The following is a 19,968-nucleotide window of genomic DNA, read 5'->3' as shown; positions in this document are numbered from 1 at the left end:
TCTTATCCATTGCGCCATCACCACCCCATAGGTCTATCCAAAATAAATTCCTCATCCAGATTAACATAGATTATAACAGTCTAATAAATATTCCAGTGCACAAATGTTTGCAGACGTTGCACACATACAGTAGCCTGCAAAACCAGACCATTTTCAGTAGTAACTGAGTTATGGTCTGGCAAAGCTTCATTAATAACTCATTTCCAAAGGGGCCAACGGATGTCGCTCAAAAGCCTCTGGGCGCAATTGGATAGACCTAAAACCAATCAGAGTGATCGTCATCGTGTAAAGCCATATGCTGCGTCCCAATTCGCCTAAGTTACACTACGCCATAAAAGTATGTACTCTTTTTGTGAAGAAAAGGTATTTACTTTTGAATGTGTAGCAAAAAAGTAGGCAAGCTTTGGGACATACTACTTCGTCATCTTTATCGGACGGATCTGTCGCGTGCATCCTGTCACGTAAACTGCCCTGTCAATCATCGTGTCACAGTTAAAATCCTCTATTAAATCTAACTTAATTTCCTACTGTTTCGAAGAGAAATGTAGTAGCACGTTCATCTGCCAGTTGGTCTTTCATGGAGACTGTCCTCATGTGTTTGCAATTTGAATATAATAATGCATTTAAAAGTTGGAAGTTAAAAGTCACCAACGGACGTCGCTCAAATGCCTCTGGGCGCAATTGGATAGGCCTAAAACCAATCAGAGCGATCGTCATTGTGTAAAGCCCGTCTCAACGTTTCTGATTGGTGCCACGATTTGGACGGATTAGAAATGGGCTTGAATCTCAATTTGCCGGAAGTTGTCTGTTTTCCCAGGCTACACATACAGTGGGAGCTTAAATTAATATTTCCCACCAACATCACAGATTATGCCACACTGTGGCCAGCTTCTGAAATTACATTGTTTTTGTAATTTAAAAATAATGTATTTTTTTTTTTTATTATTAAAAACAAAAAAAGTGATGGCAGTTCCTGTTTGACTTTTAAAGTTTTTACCTTTTTTAACTTTTGAACTGTACTAAAAATATGTATATATTAATTTTATTTTAATTTAATTTTTAATTTTTTAAATATGTTCTCATGAATGTAGAAGACACATGTGGTTTTGGATTTGCTGTTAACTAAAAGTTTTGTCAAAGTAATCTCCTTAGTCATAATGATAATAATTTGAAATGTAGTAGTAATTAAAGAAGTAGAAATTAAGATGTGCACTGAAAGGAACCTCATGAAACGTGATATCCTGAACATTTTGTTTTTTCTTTGAAGTTTTATAACAGGCCTAATTCAACCTCACACAGGTGTTACCACATATTTTATTACATTAGATTGGGGTTTTGATTGTGGTTTTCTCTAGATTTGTTCAAAGTGAAAAGAGCTTCAGGTTTTTGTACGACGTGTTTCATGTTTTGTATCACTGGGCTCCAACTCTCAGAGCACAATAATAGAGAGCTGAATCTGACAGACGTACATCAGTAATAGTGAGTTCAGTGGATGTTCGTGATGCAGTCGACTGAAACCGAGGGTCAGAGGTGTGTGCATAAACATTATCACTCCAGGATCGTGCACCTTTGCGTAATAAATACTGCGGTTCTTTGTTTGGATACTGTCTGTACCAGTAAAGCCAAACATTGTCACTACTTGTACTATATGAGCAGCTCAGCTTGACAGTTTCTGTTTCTTTAGAGTTTTTTTCTGTCCCTTTATCTGGCTCAATGTTGTCTCCAGTCACCAATCCTGTGAACAATAAAAAGTGATTTTTTTATTTGTGAAAGCAAAGTAAAGAAAATAATGCACAATTTACTTTTTACAATAATTTTTTATTTTTATTTTTTTTACTATAACTTTTTTACTATTTATGTACAGTTTCATCAGTTACTCAATAATTAACGTACCTGTTCCCACAATGAGAATAAGTATGAGGCATCTGTCCATGTTGAATCAGATCAGCTCAGTTCTCTGTTGAGGCTCTCAGTTCTCTGAGCTGTAAGTCACTGAAGATCACACAGAAACACACACAGGAACTTCCTCCTCGCTGAACTTCCTGCTGCTGTTTAATTTCATCCATATGTTGTATTCTGTATTCTGTATATTATATTTGTTTGTATTTTTTAATAATTGCACTATTATAGAATTTTGTGTATAAAATGATTATACACAAGCAATATTGGACAATCTGAAGAGCAGCCCATTTTAAACTGTCTTGGCTGAGATTCAGCTCATTTTTTTGTAAATATTTTTTAATACATTTTAATTTCTATAGTTATTTTTCTATTATATAACTACAATTCTATTATTTTTACACTATAAATGTACTATATGTTTCTCTATGTTAATTTATGTGTACTCTGCCATCCTGTTGTCATGTTTTGTGTTTGTTTGTTCATGTTTAGAGTTTGTTTTTGATCAGTTCTGTTCATGTCTGTTTCTAGATTAGTTTTCTCTGTTCAGTTCATGTTTCCCTGTGTGTCTGTATTCCTGTCACCGCTTCATCATTATCCCGTTAGTCATGTCGCTGTGTCTCGTTTCTTTGATCACTTCTCTGTCTATTTAAGCCCTGTGTTTTGTCTTGTTCAGTTGTCTGTCGTCGTTGCGTTTGGATCTATTTTTCTTCATTTCTGACCTTGGATCTACATCAGACACATGAGCTTCTTTTGCATTACTGTAGATGAGTACAAGAAATTCATGGTTCTGATCTTCCATACGGTACCAGTGGAGATAAGCTGAAGTTGAAGAGGAATAAATGCAGGACAATATAAATCCTAACCCTCCTTCTCAAAAATTTCTGCATTCCCTGGTTCGATGATATTTCCAAAGACAGCATCTGAAAAATAAAAAGTATACACAGTAGATTATTGTGAGTCTGACTGTCTCTGTCATAACTACATCGTGTCAGATCTGTGAATTCCCTCCTTTTGAGCCCTGTCATTCACACTGAGTAACAAAAACAGGATCCAATTACGCTCATGTTCGTGTTTTATGTTATATTGCAATTTAGTCTAGGCTTATGTAATAAACCTTGTAAGTCCTGCAAAAGAATTTCTCCTGCAGTTTGATCAGTCCCAGTTTCTCTGTTTCCATTGCATTTAATGAATCAGAATACTACATTTGAGATTAACATTTATTCTGAAAATGTTTGTTGTATTAAATTAAATGTTAATTTTCCAAGTTTCTCTACATCTCTTAAACATGAAATCTATTCATGTTTAAGACTTTAAGAAAACAGTTGAACACCTGTGTTTGCCTGAGAACAACACAGCTTCTTGTTTTGTTGCATAAGCATGTGGCATTTTAACACATTTTGAAGAGCACATGGAAAGAAAGAAAGGTAGAGATAAAGCTGTTAGACTTAACCACATGTGTATAATGAGGGTCTAAATGTAAGTTTTGGGGGAGCCTGATCATTCTGTCCTGTCAATCATCACACCAGCCGTCCAGCTGTTTACCTTTATTTCGGACTAGAACTGAACTCGTGAATGTTGTTTACAGATTCTGATGAATAACTAAAAAATCTTCAAGTGGGACACATGTATTTATTATACATGTATATATTATACATTACTTCTTAATGAGACAGGAGAAGTTTGGTTGCATTCAGTGTGTGGTTTTCCTGACAAAGAGTGTGAGATCTCAGCGGCCACATATCAGCAAATAATACTGATCTCCCTCTACTGGCTATCTGTAGCTACTGCATGATGACAAAATATTTACCATATGAAGGTTTTTGTATGAGTGTTGAGTGTGTTTCAGTCACAGTGGGCCTCAGAGCACAGTAATACACAGCAGAGTCAGACACACACACATCCTGGATCATCAAAGGAAATGATTTTGAAGATGTGTCGATTTGTGCATTAAATCTGTCTTTGAACTCTTTGTCTTTATCTCCAGTTGTACCAACTCTGTTCAGCATATATTTAGGAACTCCGTTTGCTTTTTGCTGGTACCAAAAGAGTGTCGGCGAGAACTGGGATTGATATGTACAGTTGATTATTACAGCTCCACTTTCATAAGCAGTTTGAACTCTTATATTCTGCTCAACATTGTCCTGCGATTCTATTCCTGTAAAACCAAATCATGAACAACATCAGGAAAGATATATAATTAACATTCAAAATAACTTGGAAGAGAATTAAAAATAATTAATCAAAAAACACTTACCCCAGACATATATGAAAACAATGATAATTTTTGGAATCCAGTGTGTCATCTTTCTGGTCTGATTTTAATCAAGTCTCATCTAAATCTAGATCTTATTCTCACCCCCGATCTATGTGATACAATGACTGTAAATACTGCAATGAGCGAGAGCACTTGATCTACACTAGTGTCTGCTTGAGGAGCTTTATTTGACTCCTCCCTCTCATCTGGCACATAGATTATTTCTTCCTTTCTTGTGGTGGACAAAGAAATACTTTTCTGCTCATGAAATCAAAACTAATTTTCTGCCTGCATTTTTAACATTTTCCACATTAAAATAGTAATTTAATGGAAAAAAGACTAATTATTAATAAATAATGATAATTAAAATGTTATAATTAAGGTGCTTTAAAACTGCATAAAAGGAACTACAAAATAATGTCTGAACTTATTGTTAGTCTTTCTCTGATGTTTTATAATAGCCCTCAAAACAGGTGTTACCATGTTTTTATTACATGTTGTGTACATTCATGCTGAATATTGTGGTTGTGATTGTGTTTTTTACTAGATAAGATCAAAGTGAAAATAGTGTCAGGTTTTTGTATGACATGTTTTATGTTTTGTATCACTGGGCTCCAACTCTCAGAGCACAATAATAGAGAGCTGAATCTGACAGACGTACATCAGTAATAGTGAGTTCAGTTTGTGATGTAGTCGACTGAAACCGAGGGTCAGAGGTGTGTTTAGAAGCACTCCAGGATCGTGCACCTTTGTATAATAAATATTGTGGTTCTTTGTTTGGATACTGTCTGTACCAGTAAAGATACACATAATCACTACTTGTACTATATGAGCAGCTCAGCTTAACAGTTTCTGTTTCTTTAGAGTTTTATTTAATGTTAGTAGTATTAACATATACTTTGTGTCACTTTTGGTTGATTTATGACCCATTTGATTGATTTATGACCCTTGTCACTAGTGATTGACAGGGAATCCATGTGTCACTCAAACTGACTGGTCAGTGGGTGTCAAATGTTTTTACAGGGGGGAACGTCTGTATGGGGGAAACTGTTGCTGATTGTATTTTCCTTTGATTGTTGGGGGTGAAATTCACCCAAGCAGGTATTACGTAATGTTGACACCCTGAGTGTCAAAATCGTTGTTGTTTGATCAGTAGGGTAGCCTATATGTTAACTATAGTCAAAGTATTTGAGTCAAGACATTCAGGAATACCATTACCCCTACACCACACTATTCATTAAAATAACATGTCTGGGGATGTTCTTTTAAGTCAAGTCATATTCATTTATATAGCACTTTTAACAATGTAGATTGTTTCAAAGCAGCTTTACAGAGATAAGCGTATAATTTAAGGTAACAGATTGTTTTGGCTTTATAGCGGTTCTTTAATAAAGTTATTTTCCAGCTAAAGTTAGTTTTGATTGATTCGCTTCCGTTGCAACGATCATTTGTTATTAAATTAGGGGCCGCTAAGACGACACCGTTCTACACAGACTTTAAATGCGAACCTGTGATAAACGCTGATGGTGCTCATATGCGCATTAAGAATTGCTTCTATAGTTATGTGCGTTTGAATATATGTGCGCAGGTTTGTAATTCCCTACAAACCAAGCCTAAACAAAGTACTGTCTTTCCTTATAAATTTTGATACAGAATTTTATTTTATTTTGTCAGGTACACAAAACGAATTTTCCCGACAACGCCTTATCTGTAGAGTGGTAAATGTTATTTTAAGAACAACTGTGTGTGTGTGTGTGGTGTGTGTGTGGTGTGTGTGTGTGTGTGTGTGAATAGTTGTTGTTTTATCACTCCACTAGTGTCCATCTTATTCAGATAGCACTATTTTGTTTGTTGGACTCTCCTTTGAGAACTGTCAACATTCGGTGTTTATAGGAATAAATGCAAATTAAGAATTTGAGTGATAGTCTTTCTGCTTGAGAGTGTTTGACTAAGTTGATATTTTTTAGTGCAACTTTACAGCTATCTATGATGTGGGATCACATGAAGCATCAGCACGAAAAGTAAGTTATTCTGTTTTACACTTAATCTGTTAAAACTGATTCGAATCACATCTGACTATTGCACTGAGAGCTGCACATTCATTAATGTTTGAGGCTGGTAAACAAAGTGCCACACTAAAACCTGCAAAACCTGCAGATAAAATAAAAAAATGACGTGTGAAGAAATCACCATGTAAAATTAAGACCCCAAATCACTAAGAAAATAAGTTAGGCCATACAAAAATTGTTTATGATGCATACAGAAAATAGAAAACTCAAATGATGAGCAATTTGTAAGTTTGTTACACGTTTGTAAGTATGGTTTTGCAAATGACTTTTTATTACAACACTAGATTAGGCATCTTGTTGAGATGACACTGTTCACATTTGTTTGTTTGTTGGTCTGTGTTTTGTTTTAGGCGAAGACAAACCGATGTAAGTTCATGCTATTCCGCACATGGGAAAACGTGTGTGATAAACGCAGGCCTTTCATTTAAGAGGCTTTTTAAATATATGACTGAGCTTTCTCTTTTTGACAAACCAGTATTTCATATATTACATTATACTTAATATTATATTAAGTTGTTTAATGTCCACAGAATTGTTTATTTCAACGTCCCGCTTAACATTAAAGATTATAGTTTGTTTTCAATTGTTATCACCATCTTCTTTGACTCAAATAAAGGTACTATATATGTGCTTAAAATCTTTGTACATGTTTTGCTCTTCTGTCAGATTTGTTAGAGGAACTATGCCACACTGTTGTAATGCAAACTCATTAAGAACTATAAAGTTACATGTCCTTATAAAGACTATTCGTTATACAGGATTTATGTGTACACAAAAGTAAATTCGAGAGGTCAATTTATTACGAAAGAGTGTAAGGCATATAGGAAAAGAGACAATTAGCCATAAAGAATACAGAAATCCTCTCTCCTGGTCTATTGTGAAAGTTTATGTCGATACAGTATGGAAAATGATATTTTTCCACTAATCGATGACCCGCTTTACATTTAGTTTCTTTGTTTTGTACAGTTTGTAAAGACTACTCTCTGAGCGTGGTCAAACATGTTCATAGGAATAATGAAAACATGAACAAATACCGCATTTTGAGAATTAAATGTCAGTAATTCTACATGACACTGCTTGAGACTAAACATATGAAATTTATTTTAGGACATCTTTCTGGTCTATCTACGCTGTGGGATCGCAAGACACAATGAACCAACATGAAAAGTGAGTTATGCCGTTTTTCTGTTACCTATTCAACCACACTTCAAACTTTTCCAACTATTACACTTAAAACTCTGCATTTCACCGCACAGTCATAGATACACAGTTCTTTTGTGTTTGTCTCTAAACAACTGTTAAGTAAATGAACTACAGTTGATAAGTAGTAATTTTAAGTGAAAGGTGCAATGTTTCTGTCCATGCCAATACTTTGACACCTGTGTTTTAGACGTATGTCTTTTAGGTTTGATCCAGAAAACAGACGGTGTGTTTTACAGTATGTCTTAATATTTTGTTCTCCTTTTTTTTTTTTATGAAAACATGCAGTTTTTGTTCACATCAGCAGAGTACCAAAATGTTTTAGTATATCGTAAATTTCAATAGTTAGCTAGCAAATGCAAGTGAACTGTTTATTACTGTGATAATTTACAGTTATATGTGAAACAAGCTCAGTCACATCAGAGTTGAATTGGAACAGTTATTGTCACGCATGTTTAACAGTGTTAGTGTTCTTGGCCTCATCAAAGTTCACACAAGGCACAACGTTTTCACTGTGGTGCGTTTCATTCTTCCAAAGTTCCATTGCTTCAAAGTTTAATTGTAGCATGTAACAGTTTGGAGACATTTTTTGGTAACACTTTAGAATACTGTATCTTACTTACTGCATAACGTATAAGGAATTATTGAAGAACTAATAGGTAATTCTTCATTAACTAGTTATTCACTACTGTTAACTACTAAGGAAGATGTGTTAACTAATCAGTATGTAAAATAATTTTATGATTGTGTTAAGTAACAGTTAGTTAATCAATCAATAACTAACTCTGTCATACCGCCTGAAGAACTACTATTAATTATCTACTAATTAAGGTTCAAGAAGAATAATTAAGAAGTAACTAATGAACAGTCATACAAACTACATTGAGTTGTGACCTTCCTTATTTACTAATGTTATTAATAGAAGCAGTATTATGAAAATACAGTTTTAACAAATGCATACAATGTTAAAGAGGGTTTTACCTGTGTGGTGTTCTGTAAGAAATCAACTTCAGAAAGGAACCCCACTCAACTTACCTCAGATTAGTTTTTTATATTTAATATACCTGTAAAGTACTGTGTGTGTCTGTTTTCCTCAGCATATGCCATTGAGTAAATTCATGTATTTGAGGCAACGACTGAGGGAAACTGAAAGGGAGCTTATTAGTAATTCATAAATAATTGTCAAATAATTCTGCAGGAATTACTTATAACCTGATTAGTAATTAATAAAGAACTATCAAATAATTATCCAGGAATTAGGCTACTTTTAACCTGAAACAGTATTCTAAAGTGAAAATATGGAACTCATTAGTAATTAATATAGAATTATTAGATCATTCTTCAGGAATTACTTAGAACCTGATACAGTATTCTAAAGTGAAAATATAGGGAACACATTAGTAATTAATAAAGAACTATCAAATAATTATCCAGGAATTAGGCTACTTTTAACCTGAAACCGTATTCTAAAGTGAAAATATAGGGAACTCATTAGTAATTAATATAGAATTATTACATCATTCTTCAGGAATTACTTAGAACCTGATACAGTATTCTAAAGTGAAAATATAGGGAACTCATTAGTAATTAATAAAGAATTACCAGACCGCCGCCCTACGTTTCACTCATAGCCAAAATATGCTGTTACTGACTCCATAACCTGCCCATAAACAAACAGTGCACAGCTCTAAGAACATATTTTAACATCTGATGTTTTAGGATCTTTAGAAATAAAAACATTTGTTTTATGCAAGGAATCAGGCGTTTCCATCACGCAAAAAAAGACAGACTCGTTAGCTAGCTAACTGACATTGTGTCCTTGTATGTTGCCTTGCATAAAATAACATGATTTACAGCACAGTAATGATTTTATAGATTCATTAAAATGTACACAAACCTTTATTTTGCTGAAGAAATGCACCATATCGGCATTGTATGTTAGTTACTTCTTAGTTATTTTTCTTGAACCTTAATTAGTAGATAATTAATAATAGCTCATAAGGAGGTATGACAGAATTCATTAGTTATTGATTAACTAACTGTTACTTATCACAACAATAAAATTATATTACATACTGATTAGTTAACACAACTTCCTTAGTAGTTAACAATAGTGAAGAAGTAGTTAATGAAGAATTACCTATTAGTACTTCAATAATTCCTGATAAGTTATGCAGTAAGTAAGATACAGTATTCTAAAGTGTTACCCATTTTTTTATTATTATTATTTTTATGGTACTTTGGTTTTGTGTGCACTTTTCCTGAAACAAACTGTTTTAGAAATTGTTAACCGTGTGTGTGTGTGTGTGTGTGTGTGTGTGATCACACAATCATGTCTGTCTTCCTTACACTTTGAAAAACAACTGTTTCCTCTAATCTGCTGTAATTTTAGTGATCTCTAGATGTTCTCGGCTTCTCTTTGTTCAAATAAGACAATGCTCCCATGAATTTTGGGGTGGTATGTGGATATAGAATGCAGCACAAGGAACTCTTAAATATTTAATCTAATAAAACATCTATGTAGTGTTTTTAAAAACACCGTAAAACAAAGGTATGAAGACATCTTTCTATCAGAGACCTTCACAATCTATTTGTAAAACAAAATACAGTGCATCAGAGTACAACAGTTTACCAGCAAATTACTGTAATCACTTTTGTTTGAAGAAAAAACTGGTTAATCTCACCAAGTGTGATGTTTTATGACTACTGAAGGTGTCACATCCTTAGAGCATTACAACCCTGGATGTTTCTCACCTACAGCCCAGCCTCCTGAATTTGGTATTTAAATACGATTTAGGATAGTAAGTAAAAATCTAGTGTTACAATGCTACTCCAAAAACTCCTGAAAACATCTAGAGTGATGTGTGTAACACCGATAAGAACAGCAACAGATGAACAGTTAACAAGCTTAAACAGATGAAGACCTTCACTATCCACTCCAGAAAATTAGTTTGACAAAGTTTCTACGTGAAGATGAAGATTTTGTGAAACAGGACTTTCTGATGTCTGATGATCGTGTAGGAAGATTTGTGTTTGACAAGGGGTCACACACACAGTCAAACTCTACGCTATGGAACCTTACGAAGATTATGTACATCGAATGTGGTTATCTGCTTTTGACTGCCATAGACTTGCCATTTTACTACACCAAAAAAAAATGGTATATTGGTATATTAAATATAAAAAAATATTTTTTTTTTTTGACATATACAAACAAAATTACTATTACGTTTGTGATGTTCGCAGGTCAATTTGACCCCCATAGGCTATTCAAAAGCAACTGTACAGACACAACATAAAAACATTTATTTTATGTATCAACTGGGCATCAACTCCAGTTCTAAAGTGTAAGTGTATCTAAAAGTGCTCTAACCCAAACCAAACACACTAGAAAAAGCTAAATCATGGTGTTCAGAGTTAATTGCAAATTACAAATGAAAATCTTTGACAGACGCAGATAGTAAAATAAGCTCTCATTTATTTATTCAAGATATCTGAAATATCTTGAGACTTCGACATAGACTGCAGGAAAAATTAGCTCAGATTAATAAAAAAAGTTTAAAAAAAAAGTATATTCAAATATATATAAATATAATGTATATTCAAATTTTGTCAAAGCAAAACAGTTTTAAAAAATGGTTAAAAAACATTTTCATTAAATCATATCTTCAGATATATATTTTTTGGAATATTTGACAAATGTTGATATTAAAAGTTTACAGTTTGTACCTGAATCTTTGTTGTTTTTCATAGTGTGATTTTTGAGGAATTGTATTGATTCCAATGCGGGTCAATTTGACCCGGACCATAAGGGGAGTGCACAGAATTCCAACATAACACAAGGGTTAATGAGACAGGAGAAGTTTGGTTGCATTCAGTGTATGTTTTTTATAATAAGTTCCTGACAAAGAGTGTATGATCTCAGCGCCAACATATCAGCAAATGATACTGATCTCCCTCTACTGGCTATCTGTAGCTACTGCATGATAACAAAATATTTACCATATGAAGGTTTTTGTATGAGCATTGAGTGTGTTTGAGTCACAGTGGTCGTCAGAGCACAGTAATACACAGCAGAGTCAGACACACTCACATCCTGGATCATCAAAGGAAATGATTTTGAAGATGTGTTGATTTGTGCATTAAATCTGTCTTTGAACTCTTTGTCTTCATCTCCAGTTGTACCAACTCTGTTCAGCATATATTTAGGAACTCCGTTTGCTTTTTGCTGGTACCAAAAGAGTGTCGGCGAGAACTGGGATTGATATGTACAGTTGATTATTACAGCTCCACTTTCATAAGCAGTTTGAACTCTTATATTCTGCTCAACATTGTCCTGCGATTCTATTCCTGTAAAACCAAATCATGAACAACATCAGGAAAGATATATAATTAACATTCAGAATAACTTGGAAGAGAATTAAAAATAATTAATCACAAAACACTTACCCCAGACATATATGAAAATAATGATAATTTTTTTAATCCAGTGTGTCATCTTTCTGGTCTGATTTTAATCAAGTCTCATCTAAATCTAGATCTTATTCTCACCCCCGATCTATGTGATACAATGACTGTAAATACTGTAATGAGCAAGAGCACTTGATCTACACTAGTGTCTGCTTGAGGAGCTTTATTTGACTCCTCCCTCTCATCTGGCTCATAGTTTATTTCTTCCTTTCTTGTGGTGGACAAAGAAATACTTTTCTGCTCATGAAATCAAAACTCATTTTCTGCCTGCATTTTTAACATTTTCCACATTAAAATAATAATAATTTAATGGAAAAAAGACTAATTATATAAATAACCCTTGTGCATTGTTTAAATTTACTACCTTTCGTTATGTTAGTGGCTGAAAACAGCCACTACTTTAAACTGCTGTAAAAATGTATCAGATAAATATTTTTTTCAATTTTTTTTGCATAAATCTATTAATCAACCTCAGTCCTGCTCAAAAATACTAAATGTTTAAAAAAAATTCAGGATTTTAACTCTTTAAATGCCAAATTCGTAAATGATGTCACTGATTTGGGGGAAAAAAAACACAAAATGACTAATTTTCAATATAAAATGTGATTGTGGACTGGATTTTTTTTTACCTTTTATCACAGTCTTGGACATGTCAAAGATTAGAAACAACATTGGTTTTGATGCATTGTTAGTTTTTGTGCAGCATGAGATTTTAACTTTTTCTCCCTCATTTACTGTTCGTGGCTGTTTTTGCCCCATTGACTTCCATTATAACCACATTTTTTGATTGCAAAGCCATGACACCATATAATCATGCATTTTTGATTGTTGGTGGTTTTCCCTGTTGGGAAGAGGTAAAATTTGTAATTTTTACTGTTGATAACTAGGTGGAACCATTAACCCTTTAGATAGGCCTGTGCAAAAAAAAGCTTAGTTTCTGGCTTTTACATGGAGTATTATGGAGTTTATATGGAGTATAAAAGCATAATAAAGTGTGTGTGTGTGTGTGTGTGTGTGTGTGTGTGTGTGTGTGTGTGTGTGTGTGTGTGTGTGTGTGTGTGTGAACTCACCTTGATGCATCTGAGAAAATCAAAATATGCACCTCAGCTCTCAGAACTACATGGAGTAAACAAAAACAAAGTAAGTGTATTTATGCATCTGCTGCCTTTTGATGGTGAGAAATGCAGACTAAACAAAAACAAAGCAAGTGGATTTAAACGCGTGCATGCAAGCCTGCTGGTCATTTGATGGTGAGAAGAGCAGCAAGCAACATGAGAAAGGGCTTGACTTGTAGTGAAGTTTTAGAGATGATTATGCAGCCTGACCCCTCCAGCGAGCTGCAGGATGTATCGTCTTCCCCCTCTGACACCACAGACTCAGGAGAGTCAGATCCTGATTTGGATGTGGCACCCTCATCATCCTCTCTAGCTTCCACTGAAGGCAAGGAGGATTCGGAGGATCCTGGATCTGGGTGGATTGGGAGAAACGGCGAAGTGTGGTTTTCCACTAACGCGGAGACAACTCCCTTTCTTCAGCCTGCCAGAGGCGTGACTCCAGGGCCGACGCGCTATGCCATCGCAAAGGTCCAGAACATGGATTCCGTGTTCAATCTGTTTTTTATGGAGGAGATGATTGACCTCATTGTCAGCATGACTTGCGTCAACACATACATGTTTGTACAGTCATACAAACATGTATGACTATGCTTTGTGATGGCATAGCGCGTCGGCCCTGGAGTCACGCCTCTGGCAGGCTGAAGAAAGGGAGTTGTCTCCGCGTTAGTGGAAAACCACACTTCGCCGTTTCTCCCAATCCACCCAGATCCAGGATCCTCCGAATCCTCCTTGCCTTCAGTGGAAGCTAGAGAGGATGATGAGGGTGCCACATCCAAATCAGGATCTGACTCTCCTGAGTCTGTGGTGTCAGAGGGGGAAGACGATACATCCTGCAGCTCGCTGGAGGGGTCAGGCTGCATAATCATCTCTAAAACTTCACTACAAGTCAAGCCCTTTCTCATGTTGCTTGCTGCTCTTCTCACCATCAAATGACCAGCAGGCTTGCATGCACGCGTTTAAATCCACTTGCTTTGTTTTTGTTTAGTCTGCATTTCTCACCATCAAAAGGCAGCAGATGCATAAATACACTTACTTTGTTTTTGTTTACTCCATGTAGTTCTGAGAGCTGAGGTGCATATTTTGATTTTCTCAGACGCATCAAGGTGAGTTCACACACACACACACACACACACACACACACACACACACACACACACACACACACACACAAACACACACTTTATTATGCTATTATACTCCATATAAACTCCATATAACTCCATGTAAAAGCCAGAAACTAAGCTTTTTTTTGCACAGGCCTATCTAAAGGGTTAATGGTGCCACCTGGTTATCAACAGTAAAAATTACAAATTTTACCTCTTCCCAACAGGGAAAACCACCAACAATCAAAAATGCATAATTATATGGTGTCATGACTTTGCAATCAAAAAATGTGGTTATAATGGAAGTCAATGGGGCAAAAACAGCCACGAACAGTAAATGAGGGAGAAAAAGTTAAAATCTGATGCTGCACAAAAACTAACAATGCATCAAAACCAATGTTGTTTCTAATCTTTGACATGTCCAAGACTGTGATAAAAGGTAAAAAAAAATCCAGTCCACAATCACATTTTATATTGAAAATGAGTCATTTTGTGTGTGTTTTTTCCCAAATCAGTGACATCATTTACGAATTTGGCAATTAAAGAGTTAAAATCCTGATTTTTTTTTAAACATTTAGTATTTTTGAGCAGGACTGAGGTTGATTAATAGATTTATGCAAAAAAAATTGAAAAAAATATTTATCTGATATATTTTTACAGCAGTTTAAAGTAGTGGCTGTTTTCAGCCACAAACATAACGAAAGGGTAGTAAATTTGCCCACAGTGTACTGTTGAGTTTTTGAAAAATTTCAAAGCATTTTCCCAAAATATGTGTCAAAATAAGATTTGTCACCAAAAATCATTCCATTTGCTGAAACACAGAGAAAGTTATGGCCAAATTTAGACTAAAAAATACCCCATAGTGGATGAAAACATCCCCAACAGCACATAAGGGATAAATAATGATAATTAAAATGTTATAATTAATTAAGGTGTTTTGAGACTGTGGATTAAAGGAACTACAAAATGATGTCTGAACTTATTGTTAGTGTTTCTCTGATGTTTTATAATAGCCCGCAAAACAGGTGTTACCATGTTTTTATTACATGTTGTGTACATTCATGCTGAATATTGTAAATATTGCAGTTCTTTGTTTGGATACTGTCTGTACCAGTAAAGATCAACATAATCACTACTTGTACTATATGAGCAGCTCAACTTGACAGTTTCTGTCCCTTTAGAGTTTTATTCTGTCTTTTTATCTGGCTCAATGTTGTCTCCAGTCATCAAACCTGTCAACAATAAGCACATAAATTTTGGATTTGTTAAAACAAGGTTGACAAATACTATTGCAAACACATTTCAGAGCACTTTTTACTAAATATATATAAGTGTAAGTTAGTATGTGTACCGTATTAAGTTATTAACTGTGAGACTTCACGTTAGCTACACCTTCAAAATTGAACTTTAGCTTTGCTTAATGCTTTTCTTAGTTAACGTTCGTTACTCTAACAGCGTTCTCTCTTTTCCCACAGCATTTTTCTACCACCGGGAAATAAAGTTATAAGGTAAGCTGTGGCCTTAATGTGTGTATTATGACAGTTATGATCAACTAGATAAATTATAGTGTTGTGGATTTGTGCAAAGGTGGAATAAATTAATCTCAAATTAGTAACGTTAGCTAGCTGGGCCTCGTCCGTATTTTTCTGCCGTGTGTGTGAAACGGAGCAGCCGTTGTCTGTCTCGTCAACAGAAAAAATAAAGTGTATTTTATTATAAAAAAGATATAGGAAAATAAATGTGTTTATCACTGAATTAGTGGAGCTACGTTAGCTGAGGTATTCTAAAGTAAAACAGGTCGACATCTGGAGATATTAGGAGCCATTTTGTCTGTGAACGGGTAACGTTAATAATTCTAGGAGGAAGAGTGCAAGCAGAAACAGCCACATGGAGATGGACTGGCAACAGGCTCTTCCTCCATCCTCTGCAAACAGTACGTGTAAATTATGTAAATTGTTGTGTGCTAATGCTTTGCCTGGGTAAATCACATACATCTAACTTACTTTGTTGCAGGACTATTCTTGACTGTGTGTTTGTGATGTAAATGTTTTTCAGTTGCTGTTAAGTTATTTAAATGGTTGCTGTTTAATTGAATCCAAGTAATGTCACCTTGTTAAAACTGAGCTAACTTTAGTTTTGCTCAGTACTGCAACAGCAGTGACCCACTGAAGGTGATGACTGGGAACTGAAACCTTTTTAATCCCACTTGAATTAAACTAACATCTTTCTTCTCTGTCTTTTTGTTTATAGGTGCTTCTTGGGCATCAACCCAGAGACAGGTACAAAATCAAAGAGGCAGAGAGGACACATAAACCAGCAAGTCTGTACACTGATCAGGAAGCTCATTGACTTTGAATGGATGTCAGTCTAATGTAAGTTGTGTTCCAACTTCAGAACAGACTAACGAAACACTGTCTCTGTTTTAAGCTAGAATTAGTTATGCAGTAAGATGTTTACTTAAGCTATTAAAGGGTTAGTTCACCCAAAAATGTAAAGTCTCTCATTAATTACACTCCCTCATGATGTTCCAAACACATAAGAATTTTGTTCAACACAAATTAAGATAATTTTAAGAAGTCCGAGAGCTTTCTGATCCCGCTTATAGACTGCAATGTTATAACCGCTTTCAAGCCCCAGAAAGGTAGTAAAAACATTGTTAAAATAGTCCACGTGACTACAGTGGTTCAACCTTATTGCTATGATGCGACGAGAATACTTTTTGTGCGTTCCACACTATTAAGTATTTTTGCATCGCTTGATAACATTAAGGTTGAACCACTGTAGTCACATGGACTATTTTAACAATCTTCACTACCTTTCCGGGCCTTGAAAGTGGTAATAAAATTGCTGTCCATGGAGGAGTCAGAAAATATCTTAATTTGTGTTCCAAAGATGAACGAAGGGCTAACGTGTTTGGAATGAGGGTGGGTTTTTGGGTAAACTATCCCTTTAATCTGTTCTACGAGTTTAGACAGGCTGCAAAATGTCTAAAATTCATTGTTCTTACGTTTATTTGAATTAAACATGCCTTTTCAATGTTATAGGTTATTGATAGGTTAGAATAAAAACGTCAAATTTACAGACGTACTTTACAATAGTTTTAAGTGTAAATTTACATCGCATTACTGGCTTACTGAGTTGCATTACTATGTATGCATGTCATGTAATTTTTGCTTAACCTCAATCATGTTACTTTCAGTCCTGTTACTCATATGAAAAATAACAGGACTGAGCAAAAGTAACAGGAGAGAGTCCTCTGGTTTGTTGATTTAATATTAATTGATATAGTACTATTCACATGATTTATCTGATTTATCATGAGTTTTACAATTGTAATTTCTTAAATTGTAGACATGTTAGGATTAGTTTTACAATGCGAGTACCATACTTGCAGGTAGCCAGTCCACCACAGAGTAACTTGAACTTTTTGTCTTATCTTTTGTAGATAGTGGACAGAACCCATACTATGCAGGTGCCAGCTGCAAGGGAAGGAGCGAGACACATGCAACCCTCTCTTTTCCCACCTTTTTGTCTTTTCTTCCCTCTCTCACTCTCTCTTCTCTCTCTCCTTCTTTCTCTTTTCAGCTCCTATGTTGTGAAGTACCATTATCACATAGTAAACATATGCACAGTGCACACACATAGACACACATTCCTGTTGCCCAGTGTTCATTCCTGTTACCCAGTGTTCATTCCTGTTACCCAGTGTTTATTCCTGTTATTAAATTGTATTTTTCAAGTACCATTATCACATAGTAAACACATTCACACACATATTGACAGACATTCATGTTACCCAGTGTTCATTCATGTTACCCAGTGTTCATTCATGTTACAGTGTTTATTCCTGTTATTAAAATGTATTTTTCTTCTAAAAAATAAAAGTTAAACCATTGTTTTTATCAGTTTTGTTTGGTCCATCATTTATGCTAAATCACAGTATAGACATTGTTAAATACAGTAATTCTACAGCATCTTACTGTTAAATTACAGTAATACGATAGACTAACTGTAATTGCACAGTAAAATACAGTAATTATACAGCAGCTTACTGCTAAATCACAGTAATATGACGGCATAATTATTGTGAAGTCACAGTAAACAGCTGTCATTTCACAATTATTTACTGTAAAAATGATACGGTAACGTACTGTGAAAGTCATGCAACTGGTAACCTGCAATTTATTGTAAATTTACAGTGAAATAATTAACAGTGTACATTTGAGATTTTAAAAAAGACAACATTTATTCTGAAAATGTTTGTTGTATTAAATTAAATGTTAATTTTCCAAATTTCTCTACATCTCTTAAACATGAAATCTATTCATGTTTAAGACGTTAAGAAAACAGTTGAACACCTGTGTTCAACATCATTTCTCTGGTTACGCAATGCGCATGCGTCGCGTCTGAACACGTTGTTGTCTTTGGAGCTCTATCGATTTGATTTATAATTCTTGATTTTCTCTTTAAACTCACTTACAACGAACATTTTCCACTTTTCCTCACTGAGAAGCACTACTGCTCAAACCTCATAGTTACAACGCGGACTGTTGAGCAGACGCGTCTCAAGCCTATTAGTGATCCAACGCTGGATACTCTTATAGGTTACGTCCGTGGATCACGGCTGAACGCGTCTTCTCCACACTCACTTACAAACAAACATTTTTTTTCGCCTATCGTGCGTCTACTCTACACCCGTACCACTAAAAAGACGGATTATATCCAAAAGTTTAGTCATAAATTAGTATTAATATTGATAGCATCACTGGTAGCGTCGTTGCTAACTTACTGTCCATCTGTTAAAATGGCGAATATATCAGATGTAAGTAGTCTACCTTTTGGTGCAGGTGAGGACACATTTGAGCTGCACGCATTGCAGTCCGAGCTGGAAGCTGTTGAGAAACAGATCCACGACCTTTTAGTGAGACAAGCCGAGCTAAGAGACCGGCGGTTAGCTCTTGAAACATCACGCGCCGATGCACACAAATCAGTGATTAACATTACTAACCCGCTGATTCCGACCTCGAAATCGCCGCTCGCGTTCCCGAGATTCTGAACAGTGACGAGCGCGTCGGAACTGTGGTCCTGCACGCGGGAGTGAACGACATCAGGCTGCGCCTGACGGAGGTTCTGAAGAAAGACTTCAGGAATCTGATCAGTGTTGCCAACTAATTTTCAGGGGAAGTTGCTAAAGGCAGATCAATTTGTTGCTAAAAGTTGCTAAATGACGTTGTGACGTCATTGCGCTATGACGTCATTACGTAATCGCAACGCAACATTACGCCATTATGTCATACGTTTATTATTTGAAATGCTCATTTAGATTTGTTTGTAAAAAAGAAAAGAAAAATAATATATATATATATGTATACATACATATTTGTAAAAGTAATACAAACACTTTTTCATGATCAGATTTTTTAATTTTTAAATACAACATTGATATTGTACAGTTAAACACTTTACAATTACATTTAATGTAGGCTATTTTCTTATCAACCAGTGAAACATGAAATGTGTTTTTGCCAAAAATGTGAAATGCATGCTACTGCTCCTGCTGCCGCCCGCAGCCTCTGTGCCTGGCTATATAGACCTGTAGCCCCGCCCCTGCGCTCGTTGTCTTTTGTTTTCCGGTTTTCACAGCGATTTCCACATTTACACAGCGATCTTAAGGAATTATGAATGAACCGCTCTGTCTATTTAGCTAGCTTGTATGTGTGTTGTTTGGATTAGAATCACTTTCCAAAAGTTGCTAAAAGTTGCCAAATAAATTTAAAAAATTGCTAAATTTGTTGCTAGGTGCTTTTTGAATAAAAAGTTGCTAGGGTAGTCTGAAAAGTTGCTAAATCTAGCAA

At 35.2% G+C, this 19,968-nt stretch overlaps 1 long non-coding RNA gene across 1 annotated transcript; it reads left to right on the top strand.

Annotated features, from left to right (window-relative positions):
- Window positions 1-15,236: 15,236 nt before the first annotated feature.
- LOC311087420 lies at window positions 15,237-17,968 on the top strand. Its single transcript, XR_014607270.1, has 4 exons — window positions 15,237-15,621; window positions 15,973-16,046; window positions 16,387-16,485; window positions 17,559-17,968. It is a non-coding gene; the product is annotated as an uncharacterized lncRNA (long non-coding RNA).
- Window positions 17,969-19,968: the final 2,000 nt, after the last annotated feature.

This window comes from Abramis brama, assembly GCF_963993115.1.
Source record: "Abramis brama genome assembly, chromosome: 7".
NCBI classification, from domain to species: domain Eukaryota; kingdom Metazoa; phylum Chordata; class Actinopteri; order Cypriniformes; family Leuciscidae; genus Abramis; species Abramis brama.
Note: the sequence above shows the minus strand (reverse complement) of the source record. Positions and strands in the feature narration are given on the sequence as shown.